This window comes from Coregonus clupeaformis, chromosome 11, assembly GCF_020615455.1.
Source record: "Coregonus clupeaformis isolate EN_2021a chromosome 11, ASM2061545v1, whole genome shotgun sequence".
NCBI classification, from domain to species: Eukaryota; Metazoa; Chordata; class Actinopteri; order Salmoniformes; family Salmonidae; genus Coregonus; species Coregonus clupeaformis.
Genome location: NC_059202.1, coordinates 5148419 through 5163485, shown reverse-complemented (window position 1 = coordinate 5163485; position 15067 = coordinate 5148419). Strand labels below are relative to the sequence as shown.

Here is a 15067-nt window from a genome sequence, read left to right as displayed (position 1 = left end):
AAAACGAATTAGCATTAGGCCTTCATTCGGGTTTAGGTATTGGGTTTACCTATAGCCTACTGATGTTGCTTGTGACAAAACACCGATAAATCACCGATGTTATTTGACAGGAATAATCCATTGTTTAATAATTCCCTAAGACTCAACTCTCAAGACTCATCTGTCAGAAATTCACTTTACAGGATCCTTTCATTCATAAATCCCACTGTATATAGCATATGGCAGAAACGAGGATTGTTAAAAATAAACGGTTCAGTTATGGAATAGCGGTTCCGTTCCTCCAAAAATCGAATTCCCAAATAGACGTCCCTGTAGTCATGCGGCGTTCAGGTGCTAGTCGGAACTAGGATATTGGGAAATATCCGAGTTCCTAACTGGTTGTAGTTATACACGTGCCGCGTTCAACGAATCAGCAAGTCGGACATTTCCGAGTGTCCTAGACCCGACTAGTATAGGAACGCGGCAGAAATAAGCTTCTCTACTGTTTTCCAGCGTGCTCAATTTCCGTATCCAACCGGATAAATCCATGGCCATCATCACCATAGGTTAGGTAGTGGGACTAACGTGTCAGAAGTACAGAAAGTCCCGATTTACATCTTCGCCAAACAGCCTGGGCACCTTGGAGGCACAAAGCTGGAACACATTAGTTAACAGTAATATCTGTAGAAGACCGAATTAAAACTTTATTATTTGCTTGGAATTTCCGAGGCATTGCTTTTTTTCTGGACTTGCTCTGCGCTGATACAAGTCAGACAGTTAACCAGAAAGTAACTTGTAAGGTGATTCTCGACAGGTAAGACCGCAAATTAAAGTCTACATTATATTGTAGTAATTTAGGCTACAGTACTGTTTTGAGTCAATTAATGGCTATTTCTTGCCAGTTAAATAACTTTACAAACTTTGCTGGTAGCTTTGTTTTGCTCTGCAGTTGATTTTACCAGACTGTCCTTCGCTGTTTGGCCTTCATAGAGAGAGAGCACACATGTAGCCTATAATTTGTTAGAATATGACAACGTTGTAGGCTAGTTGCTTAATGTTTAGAAATGTAGTCTCCTTCACATGATGTTAGTTACATGCGATTAATGTGTTACATGTAACTATAGTCACTATAGCCTACTAAAGTAATATCAAATCAAATGTAGCCTACATATAAAGGTCTGAACAAACAAAATAATCACTGCTGATTACATCAATTATTAACTTTTCGGCAGATCGTTTTCACGTGTGATTATCCTACTAGTGAGCATAAAAGATGGCAGATGATTGCTGCATGCATTATTCCTAAAACTAAAGGAATGCATAGGGGTTATGGCTCTCTCATGCACAGACTTAAAGAATGTGACGAATCAAAACATAAATTCAGAGCACTTTGAGGAGGAGCAGCTGAGAGGCGTCTAGTGCTGATCTAGTATGTGAGAAGCATACCTTGTCGAACAATTGCCACGATTACTGGCAGGGTAGCTTGAATGCCATAGTGATGGTCTGTCTCTGTGTTGCAAAGGCTGTGTCTGAAGCAACGATAAAGCCTGTTTATATGCTTATAACAATATTATCACATCTGTATCAATGGCTTTTCAGACCAAGATATGACAGTGAGAGCATTCCTCACAGCTGCATTGGACCTTTAACCATTTGTAACACAAGTAAATGGTTTAAATTCCCCAAAAGAAGCATATATTTAAAAAATAATCACACATTTATAGTCATTTGACGTTTCAAAATACACGTTATCGTATGTTTTTCATGTTTTCAACATATTTTTTTATACATTTCATCCATAGCCGCTTGTTTTGAACATTTGTCTGTTAATCATTCAACCTGCTGTGTTTCTGTGATACTCAGAGGCTGAGAAATTGGCAATTGAGCTAATCTGACATACCAGTACGACATAAAATGGCCACTGATATAGACGATATATAGACTTTTAGATTTCACTTTGGAACGCTATGGGCTATCAACTCAGTTCCAAATGCATCTGAAAGATGATAATCTCGACTTGTTATAGAGACATTGGCAGGAAGCTAAATAGGTATTTACATTTTAGCGTACATTTTTACTTATAGTGGCTGCAATGCCCCCCAGGGGCCAAATCTGGGGTGGCTCCATATCTACTGAACAAAAATATAAATGCAACATGCAACAATTACAACGATTTTACTGAGTTACAGTTCATATAAGGAAATCAGTCAATTGAAATAAATAAATTAGGCCCTCCTCTATGGATTTCACATGACTGGGCAGGGGCTCCCACCCACTTGGGAGCCAGGTCAACCAACTGTGGAGCCAGGCCCAGCCAATCAGAATGATTTTTTTCCCCACAAAAGGGCTTTATTACAGACAGAAATACTCCTCAGTTTCATCACCTGTCCGGGTGGCTGGTCTCAGACGATCCACAAGGTGAAGAAGCCGGATGTGGAGGTCCTGGGCTGGTGTGGTTACACGTGGTCTGCGGTTGTGAGGGCGGTTGGACGTACTGCCAAATTCTCTAAAACAAGGTGGCTTATGGTAGAGAAATAAACATTCAATTCTCTGGCAACAGCTCTGGTGGACATTCCTGCAGTCAGCATGCCAATTGCACGCTCCCTCAAAACTTGAGACATCTGAGGGATTGTGTTTTGTGACAAACTTTTAGAGTGGCCTTTAATTGTCCCCAGCACAAGGGGCACCTGTGTAATGATCAGTGGCGACCTGTCATTCAGGGCAGGTGTGGCAGAGCATGTTATTTTGGCATTAATGCGTGTCACCTATCAGTTTGCAAACAATGTAATTTGTGTTTTTTTTTGTCATTGAGTTAATGAAGCCGCATACAAACATGGTCTCTTTTTGCTTTCTTGAGTAAGGCAGCTCCAAAATGCAGGTGTTTCAGCCTAGCTCAGCTTTTTGTGGTGGTGGGGCAGCTAGTGGAAAATACGAAGTGTAGGGGTTGGTAATGTTCTCTAGTTGTGCCATGATTGGCTCAGTGTTCTGTCACTCATGGGGACACTACGTCACCGCAAAATCTACGGAGAGAGCTCAACAATTCAAGCCCCTTGGGTGCTGCCATAGAGTTACATTAGAAGTGCCCATCTAAGAAGGAACAAGGTCATTGGCCACAGATAAAATGACGTCAAATCACGTTATATGTACCATAGCTTTGATTGGACAGATCATGTCAACATCATACTTTCAAAATCTTAGCTAGCAAGCTAGCAGTCATCATCATGAGTCAAGTCGACAATCTACTGGCAAATCGTTTTCAATCCTTTTCATATGAAGAGAAATTATGAAGAGAAATTATAGATAAAACGTATCGGTGCTCTGGTTTCTTCTTATGGTCATAGCCGATGGCAACAGTGGGATGCATGGTGCTGAGGATGCATATTTATTTTACATCTGTACACGTTGAGTGTTGCTTTACCAATCTCCATCACTGACGTGAAGTACAGCTCAGCCGGTATGTTGTTTTGCGGAGAGGGGGGCAGCTCCCGCCTTTGTTTGTTCACTGTTCCGAGTAGGCTAGTCTTCTTTGCAATCAACTTGTCTGCCAGGGAAATTGATGTAAAGAAGTTGTCCATGGTCACATTTCTGCCTTTGCCCATGTAAGGCTCCACAAGTCTCAAAACAACAATTTCAGACAGTCGCTCACCCGCTGGCCAGGTTTCATCTTTCCCCAGATATGGAAAGCCATTGAGCAAGTACTTGGTTTTGACATAACCAAAACGTAACTGAAGTCACATGCACAATTATCCGTTTCTATCTGGTTTATATCGCCCATTCATCCATTGACAACAGAATAGCAAAATTTTTTTTTTTTTTTTTTCACCTTTATTTAACCAGGTAAGCTAGTTGAGAACAAGTTCTCATTTACAACTGCGACCTGGCAATTTAATTGTATTATGTTACTAGTTTTTGCTTAGTAGCCAGAGCAATGCTGCCATGCGAGTGGTCATGTGCTGAATGCATGGACAGCACAGATATTCTTGGAAAAAGTGAAATTTGGAAATAGAGCTGCACCTCTTGAAATTTTTGAGTTATTTGACAAAGGTAAGTGTCATAGAAACTGTAGAATATGCTCTTTCAGATACTATATAGAAATCTAAATGTTTTACCTGCATTTGATAAAGCGATGCTCCTTTCCCTGCATCTGTCAATTACAAGATGTGCCCATCTCTTCATGTACAATTTGAGAACTGATAGGCCTAATATTGTCACTCATTAGATTATTGTCATTTTAATCTTGTCTATAGGCTAACTCTTATTACGTGTGCAATTAGTTTTGGTGTAGTTTAGGTGTAGTTTTGATGGGACGGCTGTGCAGGCTGACTGGCATCGTTTGTTTCCCACTCATCAACTTGGATAGAGTCAAGGATATGTTTTGCATTATTCTAAAGGCCTACTGCAACCCATAGCATGTTTTTGTTTCCCTTACAATACATTCGATTAGTAATCGAGTTACAGTAAATAAAACAGTCCTGTAACAGCTTATTTTTACAAAGTAAAATGTCAAAGAGAATGGTATCAACCTGCAAGGTGCGCGGTCAAATTATTAACATGAGTGCCAACGCTGACAAATAGGCATAACACAAACTCATCATTACACTATTGTTGTTCTAATCTAAATCAACCTCTTCACCCTTATCATTCAGTTAGGCCTCATTTAAATTTGATTGTGTAGTAACTTGCTCAATTATTGCCCATTCCATCCATTTGTCATTAATTCAGTGGACTGGCATCATTTGCTTCGCTGGATAGAGTCAATGATATGTTTTGCATTATTCTAAAGGCCTACTGCAACATGTAGCATGTTTATTTCCTTTACAATACATTTGATTAGTAATAGAGTTATAGTAAATTAAACAGTCCGATAACTGCTTATTTTTACTAAGTAAATCGTAAAAGAGAATGGTATCAACCCACATGGTGCGCGGTCAAATTATTTGCTGCTGATAAATAGGCATAACACAAACACTATTGTCTTCCTACATTAAATCAACCTCTTCACCCCCCTTATCATTCAGTTAGGCCTAATTTAAATGTAATTGTGAAGTAAAGCGCACAGTTATCACCCATTCATCCATTTATCATTCATTCAGAGGAGAGAGAGACACATTAGCGCCTGGCTGGGTACCAGCATCCTACAGCACATTGTCTTGGCGGATTAAGTTGGGAATAGGTGTGTAAAAAACTGGTAAAAAGGCTCTAAATACTTTTCTGTTTTTGTGATTGAAAAATTCTGACAAATGAGCAGTGTAAAATGCAAACATTTAGGGGAAGGAGCAGGACATTAATTTTTTTGGCAGCTTTTTTAAATTTACAATATCAAACGTCAGTGGCCGTTGGCCTATGGCGGTTCTAGTGTTAACACAGAAATCATGGTAAATTGTGTTTTTTTGTCAAACTTGACACAGTCCTACAATTTCAGAAGCATCAAAAAAAGGTGTAATGGCGTTTCTTGCATTGTCCATTGTCCTGGATCTGACAGGAAGATACTCCAAGCCGACATGTTTCCTCAATAGCACTAGCTCTCCATTGTCAATGTCCACATTTCTAGCTTTGACCTTTATTTTCATAGTTGGCCTCGTTGTTTATTGAGCTCTTAAAGCTGAGCCATGAGTGAAACTGGGCGACTTTTGTGGTGCATCTCATTCCTGCAATGCATTCTCCAGATGTTAGGCGCATTGTGCATTGCACTTTACATGCTTTGAAGCACAATGAATGGCTCACTTGTAGGCCCTTGTGGCTGACCACTCAATATACTCTGTCTGTCAAGCTTGTACCAACATCCCATCGGGATTTTGTTTAGACATTTTCTCATTTATCAGTCTTCATTGATACATTTTGCTGTAAATTCTGATTCTTCACCCTTCAGAGGAAAGTGTTGAGAAAACACAAACAAAATAGAACATTCTCATTCTCAAATCCTTACTCCCAATGCAGAAGTGAGAGTACGCCTTTTCTAAATAGAAAAGCCTAAACGGTATCCTTGGGACATCCCAACTATGACCTTTTCTAAATACAGATAATGATTTACGGGTGACTGTTTTTGCTTTTCTCTCTTCCTTTTCACACGGCCTGTCTAGCTCTTGTTCATATCCTTGCACTGGCAGAGCGGATTAATTTAACCGTGTTAAGTCTTATGCTTTGAATCCTTTGCAGTTGACCCCACATTCCTCAAACTCTTTCTGCTCTCGTGGTGACCCAGGGTCAGTGACCTCTTAGACCTGTAACTGAGGAGAAATATGTCAATTTCCTGTTTTATGTCCTTCTCAGAGGAGTGAATAGGTAGACAACATGTGAGGATGGATGTGTTCTTTGCTACATACCCTAAACCTCATACATCATATGGATATCTTCTATAATCCCTTACAAGGAAGGCCCAGTAAGAATGAATACCATTGCCACACCCAAAGACAAATGACTACACTCCAGAACTCCCAGCTGCTTTTCATTGTTTTGAGCCCTTCATTGGGCTCGGTTTTCATAATGAAGGCAATATAAAACTGCCTTCAAAGGGCACCGTGCTTTCCACAGCAATCCTTCTCCATTACTATTTGGACTGAACAATCATACTCCATGCAGCTCATATAATTTCTTCTCAGATACGCTGGTTAATTCGCTACAGCAGTTTTAGACAAACAACAGCAGCAGTCCCAACTATGTTTATTTCCCCTCTGTCCTATTCACTCATCATGGTGACCAGCTAGAGCCCATTTCCGCTGCCCCTTCATGAAAGTTCCCTTTATCTTGGACAGGCTGAACAGCACTGGGCAGATCCCATGCCACTGGGCCTCAATAGGCGAGCCTGTGTTGCTGCTACATCAACATTTTTTTCTCCCTTTGACCTCTCTAAGTCTCAGTGCCATTCTGTACCCTCTGTGGCTACAGCTCAGGGCCAATCACAAACTGGAACAAGGCTTGGCCTGTGTCTATTTGAGACATCCCTTGCTGGATCGGTCCAGGGGGTCAGACTCTGACTGTGCATCTGTCCCTGGCTGGCTCACAAACAGAACAGTTCAGATCACACACATACTTTTCAGACTGCTCATCTCAGGCTGGCATTTACATTTTATATTTTAGTCATTTAGCAGACGCTCTTATCCAGAGCGACTTACAGTTAGTGCATTCATCTTAAGATAGCTAGGTGGGACAACCATATATCACAGTCATAGTAAGTACATTTTTCCTCAATAAAGTAGCTATCAGCAAAGTCAGAGCTAGTAAGGGGGAAAAGAGTCAAGTGCGAGTGTTACTGGCAGACAGTGACATTCTCTCCATGTTTTTCTGTGCTGAAGTGCGCATTTCTGAAAAGCTTCTCGGATGCGTCCTCCTGCTATACATACACTGCGAGCACATTCTGTGCCAATATTTTACATGCCTATTTGAGTGACCTCACGCTGCTGTTTACTAGTCGTGTCTATTTTGGAGCCGGGTATTCTGCATGCTTAGTTTGCTGCTGCAGCGACGCTCTCATTTTTAAGACATATTTCTGTTAAAATCTCTGCGTGAATCCTGTTGTGTTGCACTTGCTATAAAATGACAGGGAGCCTTTAGCTCGGTTCCCTTGCGGTTAATGGCATCTTGTTTACATAGTGAGTTTGGTTAAAGAGTTTCAGAAGTGTTGTTCTGGTGTGACTGCCAAAACATCCCACGCAAGTAGCTCAGATTATTTCTGCTTCGTCAAGGCTTTTACAGGTACTATCGAACAATGATACAGTATTGTGAATGGGAAGGCAAGCTGTGTCCTGCTCAGACTGAGCCGTGTTCATATCTTACTTATCGGCTCAGAATTGTTATTTAGCTCAGTATATTTTGGTAGATCAAATCAAATCAAATTTTATTGGCCACATGCGCCGAATACAACAGGTGCAGCCATTACAGTGAAATGCTTACTTACAGCCCTTAACCAACAGTGCATTTATTTTAAATAAAAAAGTAGAATAAAACAACAAAAAAGTGTTGAGGAAAAAAAGAGCAGAAGTAAAATAAAATAACAGTAGGGAGGCTATATATACAGGGGGGTACCGGTGCAGAGTCAATGTGCGGGGACACCGGCTAGTTGAGGTAGTTGAAGTAATATGTACATGTGGGTAGAGTTAAAGTGACTATGCATAAATAATTAACAGAGTAGCAGCAACGTAAAAAAGATGGGGTGGGGGGCAGTGCAAATAGTCCGGGTAGCCATGATTAGCTGTTCAGGAGTCTTTGGCTTCTGTTGAGAAGTCTTTTGGACCTAGACTTGGCACTCCGGTACCGCTTGCGTGCGGTAGCAGAGAACAGTCTATGACTAGGGTGCTGGAGTCTTTGACAATTTTGAGGGCCTTCCTCTGACACCGCCTGGTATAGAGGTCCTGTATGGCAGGAAGCTTGGCCCCAGTGATGTACTGGGCCGTACGCACTACCCTCTGTAGTGCCTTGCGGTCGGAGGCCAAGCAGTTGCCATACCATGATGATGGCAGATATAACATATCCTATTACCTATAAAGGTAAGAGTTCCTCAGAACTCAGAAAGCCTTGACTGGCTATTACTCTACCATAAGTCATTCTCAGTGCAACCCTATGTCGCAGCATTGGTAATGTCCGGCTTGTTGACTAATGGGGGAGGATTTCCTGACTGAATGTAGCCGGTGACAACTGCCTTTGTCTGGGTTGTTGACAAGATCATCTGGGCTCGGCCTCTGGCTGTTTAAATCAAAATTTGACATGAGAGCTGATGCTGCTGGATAAAAAGGGACTTTTACAAGGGAGTTTTACAAGGCACCTATCTAGAAATCACTGGTGAGGCTGTAACTCAGATGATTAGACAACACATTTGAGATCCCTATCAGCTACAGTATGTGTGCTGTAGTTGGGCTGTAGTGGAGCGGGTCGAGAGTGTCAAGTTCCTTGGTGTCCACATCACTAAGAAATGATCATGGTCCACACACACCAACAAAGACCCTGGACAACACCCTGTCGTTCTCCGCTAACATCAAGGCGGTGACCCGATCCTGTAGGTTCATGCTCTACAACATTCGGAGAGTACGACCCTGCCTTACACAGGAAGCGGCACAGGTCCTAATCCAGGCACTTGTCATCTCCCGTCTGGATTACTGCAACTCGCTGTTGGCTGGGCTCCCTGCCTGTGCCATTAAACCCCTACAACTCATCCAGAATGCCGCAGCCCGTCTGGTGTTCAACCTTCCCAAGTTCTCTCACGTCACCCCCCTCCTCCGCACACTCCACTGGCTTCCAGTTGAAGCTCGCATCTGGTACAAGACCATGGTGCTTGCCTATGGAGCTGTGAGGGGAACGGCACCTCCGTACCTTCAGGCTCTGATCAGTCCCTACACCCAAACGAGGGCATTGCGTTCATCCACCTCTGGCCTGCTGGCTCCCTTCCTCTGCGGAAGCATAGTTCCCGCTCAGCCCAGTCAAAACTGTTCGCTGCTCTGGCACCCCAATGGTGGAACAAGCTCCCTCACGACGCCAGGACAGCGGAGTCACTCACCACCTTCCGGAGACATTTGAAACCCCACCTCTTTAAGGAATACCTGGGATAGGATAAAGTAATCCTTCTACCCCCCAAAAAAAATAAAATAATAATAATAATAAAAAACACATTGTAAAGTGGTTATCCCACTGGCTATAAGGTGAATGCACCAATTTGTAAGTCGCTCTGGATAAGAGCGTCTGCTAAATGACGTAAATGTAAATGTAAGAAGGTACGACAATGCCTCAGGAGGCTGAAAAAATTTGGCATGGGCCCTCAGATCCTCTAAAAGTTCTACAGCTGCACTTTTGAGAGCATCTTGACTGGCTGCATCAGCGCTTGGTATGGCAACAGCTTGGCATCTGACCGCAAGGCGCTACAGAGAGTAGAGTGTATGGCCCAATACATCACTGGGGCCGAGCTCCCTGCCATCCAGGACCTCTATACCAGGTGGTGTTAGAGGAAGGCACACATTTTTTTCAAATACTCCAGCCACCCAAGTCTGTTCTCTCTGCTACCGCTTTGCAAGTGGTACCGATGCACCAAGTCTGGAACCAACAGGACCCTGAACAGCTTCTACCCCTAAGCCATAAGACTGCTAAATAGTTAGTCCGGGTATCTATTGGTTAACTATTTAACTATCTGCATTGACCCTTTTTGCAATAACTTTTTTGACTCATCACATACTCTGCTGCTACTTTCTTATCTATCCTGTTGCCTAGTCACTTTATCCCTACCTACACTATATGTGCGAACCCCTGCACATCGACTTTGTACTGGTACCCCATGTACAGTGCATTCGGAAAGTATTCAGACCCCTTGACCTTTTCCACATTTTGTTACGTTAAAGCCTTATTCTAAAATTGATAAAAAATGTTTAAAATTCTCATCAATCTACACACAATACCCCATAGTGAAAAAGCGAAAACAGGTTTTTAGAATTTTTTGCTAAAAAACAAAACAATAAATACCTTATTTACATAAGTATTCAGACCCTTTGCTATGAGACTCGAAATTGAGCTCTGGTGCATCCTGTTTCCATTGATCATCCTTGAGATGTTTCTACATCTTGATTGGAGTCCACCTGTGGTAAATTCAATTGATTGGACATGATTTGTAAAGGCACACACCTGTCTATATAAGGTCCCACAGTTGACAGTGCATGTTAGAGCAAAAACCAAGCCATGAGGTCTAAGGAATTGTCCATAGCGCTCCGAGACAGGATTGTGTTGAGGCACAAATCTGGGGAAGGCTACCAAAACATTTCTGCAGCATTGTATGTCCCCAAGAACACAGTGGCCACCATCATTCTTAAATGGAAGAAGTTTGAACCGTCAAGACTCTTCCTAGAGCTGGCCGCCCGGCCAAACTGAGCAATCGGGGGAGAAGGGCCTTGGTCAGGGAGGTGACCAAGAACCCGATGGTCACTCTGACAGAGCTCTACAGTTCCTCTGTGGAGATGGGAGAACCTTCCAGAAGGACAACCATCTCTGCAGCATTCCACCAATCAGGCCTTTATGGTAGAGTGGCCAGACGGAAGCCACTCCTCAGTAAAAGGCACATGACAGCCCGCTTGGAGTTTGCCAAAAGTCACCTAAAGACTCTCAGACCATGAGAAACAAGATTCTCTGGTCTGATGAAACCAAGATTGAACTCTTTGGCCTGAATGCCAAGCGTCACGTCTGGAGGAAACCTGGCACCATCCTTACGGTGAAGCATGGTGGTGGCAGCATCATGCTGTGAGGATGTTTTTCAGCGGCAGGGACTGGGAGACTAGTCAGGATCGAGGGAAAGATGAACGGAGCAAAGTACAGAGAGATCCTTGATGAAAACTTGCTCCAGAGCACTCAGGACCTCAGACTGGGGCGAAGGTTCACCTTCAAACAGGACAACAACCCTAAGCACACAGCCAAGACAACACAGGAGTGGCTTCGGGACAAGTCTCTGAATGTCCCTGAGTGGCCCAGCCAGCACCCGGACTTGAACCCGATCTAACATCTCTGGAGAGACCTGAAAATAGCTGTGCAGTGACGCTCCCCATCCAACCTGACAGAGGTTTAGTGGATCTGCAGAGAAGAATAGGAGAAACTCCCCAAATACGTGTGCCAAGCTTGTAGCGTCATACCCAAGAAGACTTGATGCTGTAATCGCTGCCAAAGGTGCTTCAACAAAGTACTGAGTAAAGGGTCTGAATACTTATGTAAATGTGATATATACCGTTTTTTTTTTATGAATGAGCAACATTTTCTAAAAACCAGTTTTTGCTTTGTCATTATGGGGTATTGTGTGTAGTTTGATGAGGGGAAAAAACCAATTCATCCATTTTAGAATAAGGCTGTCAAGTAATAAAATGTGGAAAAAGTCAATGGGTCTGAATACTTTCCAAATGCACTGTATATAGCCAAGTTATCTTTACTCATTGTGTTATTATTTTTCTCTCTGCATTGTTGGGAAGGGCCCGTAAGTAAGCATTTCACTGTTAGTCTACACCTGTTGTTTACGAAGCATGTGACAAATAAAATGTGATTTGATTTGTAAACTTTATCATGATCGAAATGGTAGTTTCTCTTTGGAGGAAGAAAATTAGTCGTAAATGAAAGCCTCATACCAATCTGAGGCATAGGTTGGGCGATGTTGTTCCAGTACCACTGAAGAGATGTCTGGTCCTAGTGTTTTCTTAAAAACAATCTGGCTGAAGGGGATGAAGTGGGAGAGAGTAAGGTGAAACCCCAAATAGAGTTTGGAAGATGAGCAGGCTTCGGGGTTTAAGTAGTGAACCTTTATTTAGCAGAGGCTTGAGGGAGCAGTTTCTTTGTGTAGCCTTAGATAACTAGTCAATATTATTTCAGTATTTGATAGGATTAATGTCTAAACCTTGCCATATTGGGTTGCAATTCAATTTGAATGATCCATACTTAACCTCTCTCTCATTATCTGAAGAGTGTTATATGGAATATATTTATGTTTCAATAGCCTGCCAGCTTGCTGATTACCGTTTTAATAAGCCTGTGTTTGATGACTTGGCTCACTGTTTTGTCTATTCTAGAGGACCGATAGTTCCAGGTGTGGGTGGATCCTTCATACAGGCTTCAGTATTCAGATCCTCTTGATCATGAAGTGAGATTTTAACTGGCTATAAAACAGGTTTATAATAATATACGTTTTGAGAAGTAGCTCAGCATAATATTATATTTTATTGAGTGTTAATGACATCATGCTGTGGTGAAACTTAACAATACAAAGTGGAACCTTAGGGCTTTAGGCTTCTCATTGGAAGAGACGAAGCCCATGTGAGCCAGTGAGAAGTCGGGATGTTTGTGATTATGGGACTACCAGTGTCAACAGCATGCTACAGAAGGAACATTAATGGACATTACTGCAGGAGGCTCTCATCCATGCTCTGACCTCAAGATGAATTAGTCCCTACCTAACGTTCATAGGGTAGTCTGTAGGCTAGTCTGTAGCATCAATCACTTATCCCAGACAGAGGAGCTCACTGCTTATTGCCTGACCATTCCTACCACTGACCTCTCTGTGTCTCTCTGTTAGAGCAGGAAACAGTCTTATTGTTGTTTCAGGAAATCGTTTGTACCCCACATCACAGGACCTTATGATATTAATTTGCAGTAACAACACCTAAAGAGTATGAAAAATATTTTGGCAATACGCTTATCTATTCCCTGAGCCAGCATAGTCTGACCCCTGTCCAATGTGAATTAGTAGCCGAGCTAATGCCTCAAGTAGGCCTAGCAGGGAAATTACACTTGTTCCAGAGTTGTTAACATAACCAATCTCTCTCAGAGCAGGGAACAGTCAGATCCTGGAAAGAGTTTGTTTTCTAGCTGGGATTTCACCCCTCTCTGTTCCCCCATCTAAGATCAAATCAAAGTGTATTATATGCACAGGAAACACGTGGTGTACACAGTACAATGAAATGCATATTTGCAAGCTATTTTCTCAACAGTGTGGCAACGCAAAACAAAATATTCAGTGAAAGACAATAAGTAGAAGATCATTGTGTTGTTCATTACTATCCATTACAATAGCAACCAGCGTAATAACACAGATAGAACAAGGAGACAGATGTTTCACCAGATGTATAAATCTGAAGCATCCGGTTGGAATTTCCACTCCCCACCAAATATGGTGAGGAGAGGAAGCCTAGTGGCCGGCAGTGGGAGAGTATGGAGCGAGATGGAACTGATCCAGCTGATTTTCTCATTTAAAAAAGTCAGATCTCAATATTTAGTTTTCTGTTCCCAAAATGAAAATCTGTTACAAACAGAGTGCACGTTTTGTAGATGTGACCCTTTGACAAAGTTTTTCAAAACTTGCTTTGTTTACAAGGAGTGCAGGGGCAAATGGAGTAATTGCACACGTGCACTTCACAGAGAAGGCGTTCCCTAACATAAATATGCAAATACAGGCAAGAATGCGCCAATAGGATCTCGCTTGCTCGTGCTTGGCTCTGCACACCTTCTTGCTTGTTCTGCCCACTATGATTCATTTGCTCCCATTGAAAACTACACAGATGAACTATCTTGAGTTAGTTATAAGTATCTTTGGGAATAATATAGTAAAAACACCTACTTCTAGGAAATACAGTGAAGGAAAAAAGTATTTGATCCCCTGCTGATTTTGTACGTTTACCCACTGACAAAGAAATGATCAGTCTATAATTTGAATGGTAGGTTTATTTGAACAGTGAGAGACAGAATAACAACAAAAAAATCCAGAAAAACACATGTCAAAAATGTTATAAATTGATTTGCATTTTAATGAGGGAAATAAGTATTTGACCCCCTCTCAATCAGAAAGATTTCTGTCTCCCAGGTGTCTTTTATACAGGTACGAGCTGAGATTAGGAGCACACTCTTAAAGGAGTGCTCCTAATCTCAGCTTGTTACCTGTATAAAGACACCTGTCCACAGAAGCAATCAATCAATCAGATTCCAAACTCTCCACCATGGCCAAGACCAAAGAGCTCTCCCAAGGATGTCAGGGACAAGATTGTAGACCTACACAAGGCTGGAATGGGCTACAAGACCATCGCCAAACAGCTTGGTGAGAAGGTGACAACAGTTGGTGCGATTATTTGCAAATGGAAGAAACACAAAATAACTGTCAATCTCCCTCGGCCTGGGGCTCCATGCAAGATCTCACCTTGTGGAGTTGCAATGATCATGAGAACGGTGAGGAATCAGCCCAGAACTACACAGGAGGATCTTGTCAATGATCTCAAGGCAGCTGGGACCATATTCACCAAGAAAACAATTGGTAACACACTACGCAGTGAAGGACTGAAATCCTGCAGCGCCCGCCAGGTCCCCCTGCTCAAGAAAGCACCTATACATGCCCGGTCTGAAGTTTGCCAATGAACATCTGAATGATTCAGAGGAGAACTGGGTGAAAGTGTTGTGGTCAGATGAGACCAAAAATCGAGCTCTTTGGCATCAACTCAACTCGCACGTTTTGGAGGAGGAGGAATGCTGCCTATGACCTCAAGAACACCATCCCCACCGTCAAACATGGAGGTGGAAACATTATGCTTTGGGGGGTGTTTTTCTGCTAAGGGGACAGGACAACTTCACCGCATCAAAGGGACGATGGACGGGGCCA

At 42.4% G+C, this 15067-nt stretch overlaps 1 protein-coding gene across 1 annotated transcript in view; it reads left to right on the top strand.

The window, feature by feature from the left end:
* The first annotated feature begins 448 nt into the window (after positions 1–448).
* tspan9a (tetraspanin 9a) overlaps positions 449–15067 on the top strand; it is a 344343-nt gene continuing 329724 nt past the window's right edge. Inside the window, exon 1 of the mRNA XM_041890597.2 lies at positions 449–793. The gene's annotated coding sequence lies outside the window, so the exon portion shown is untranslated. The remainder of the gene's footprint in view (positions 794–15067) is intronic.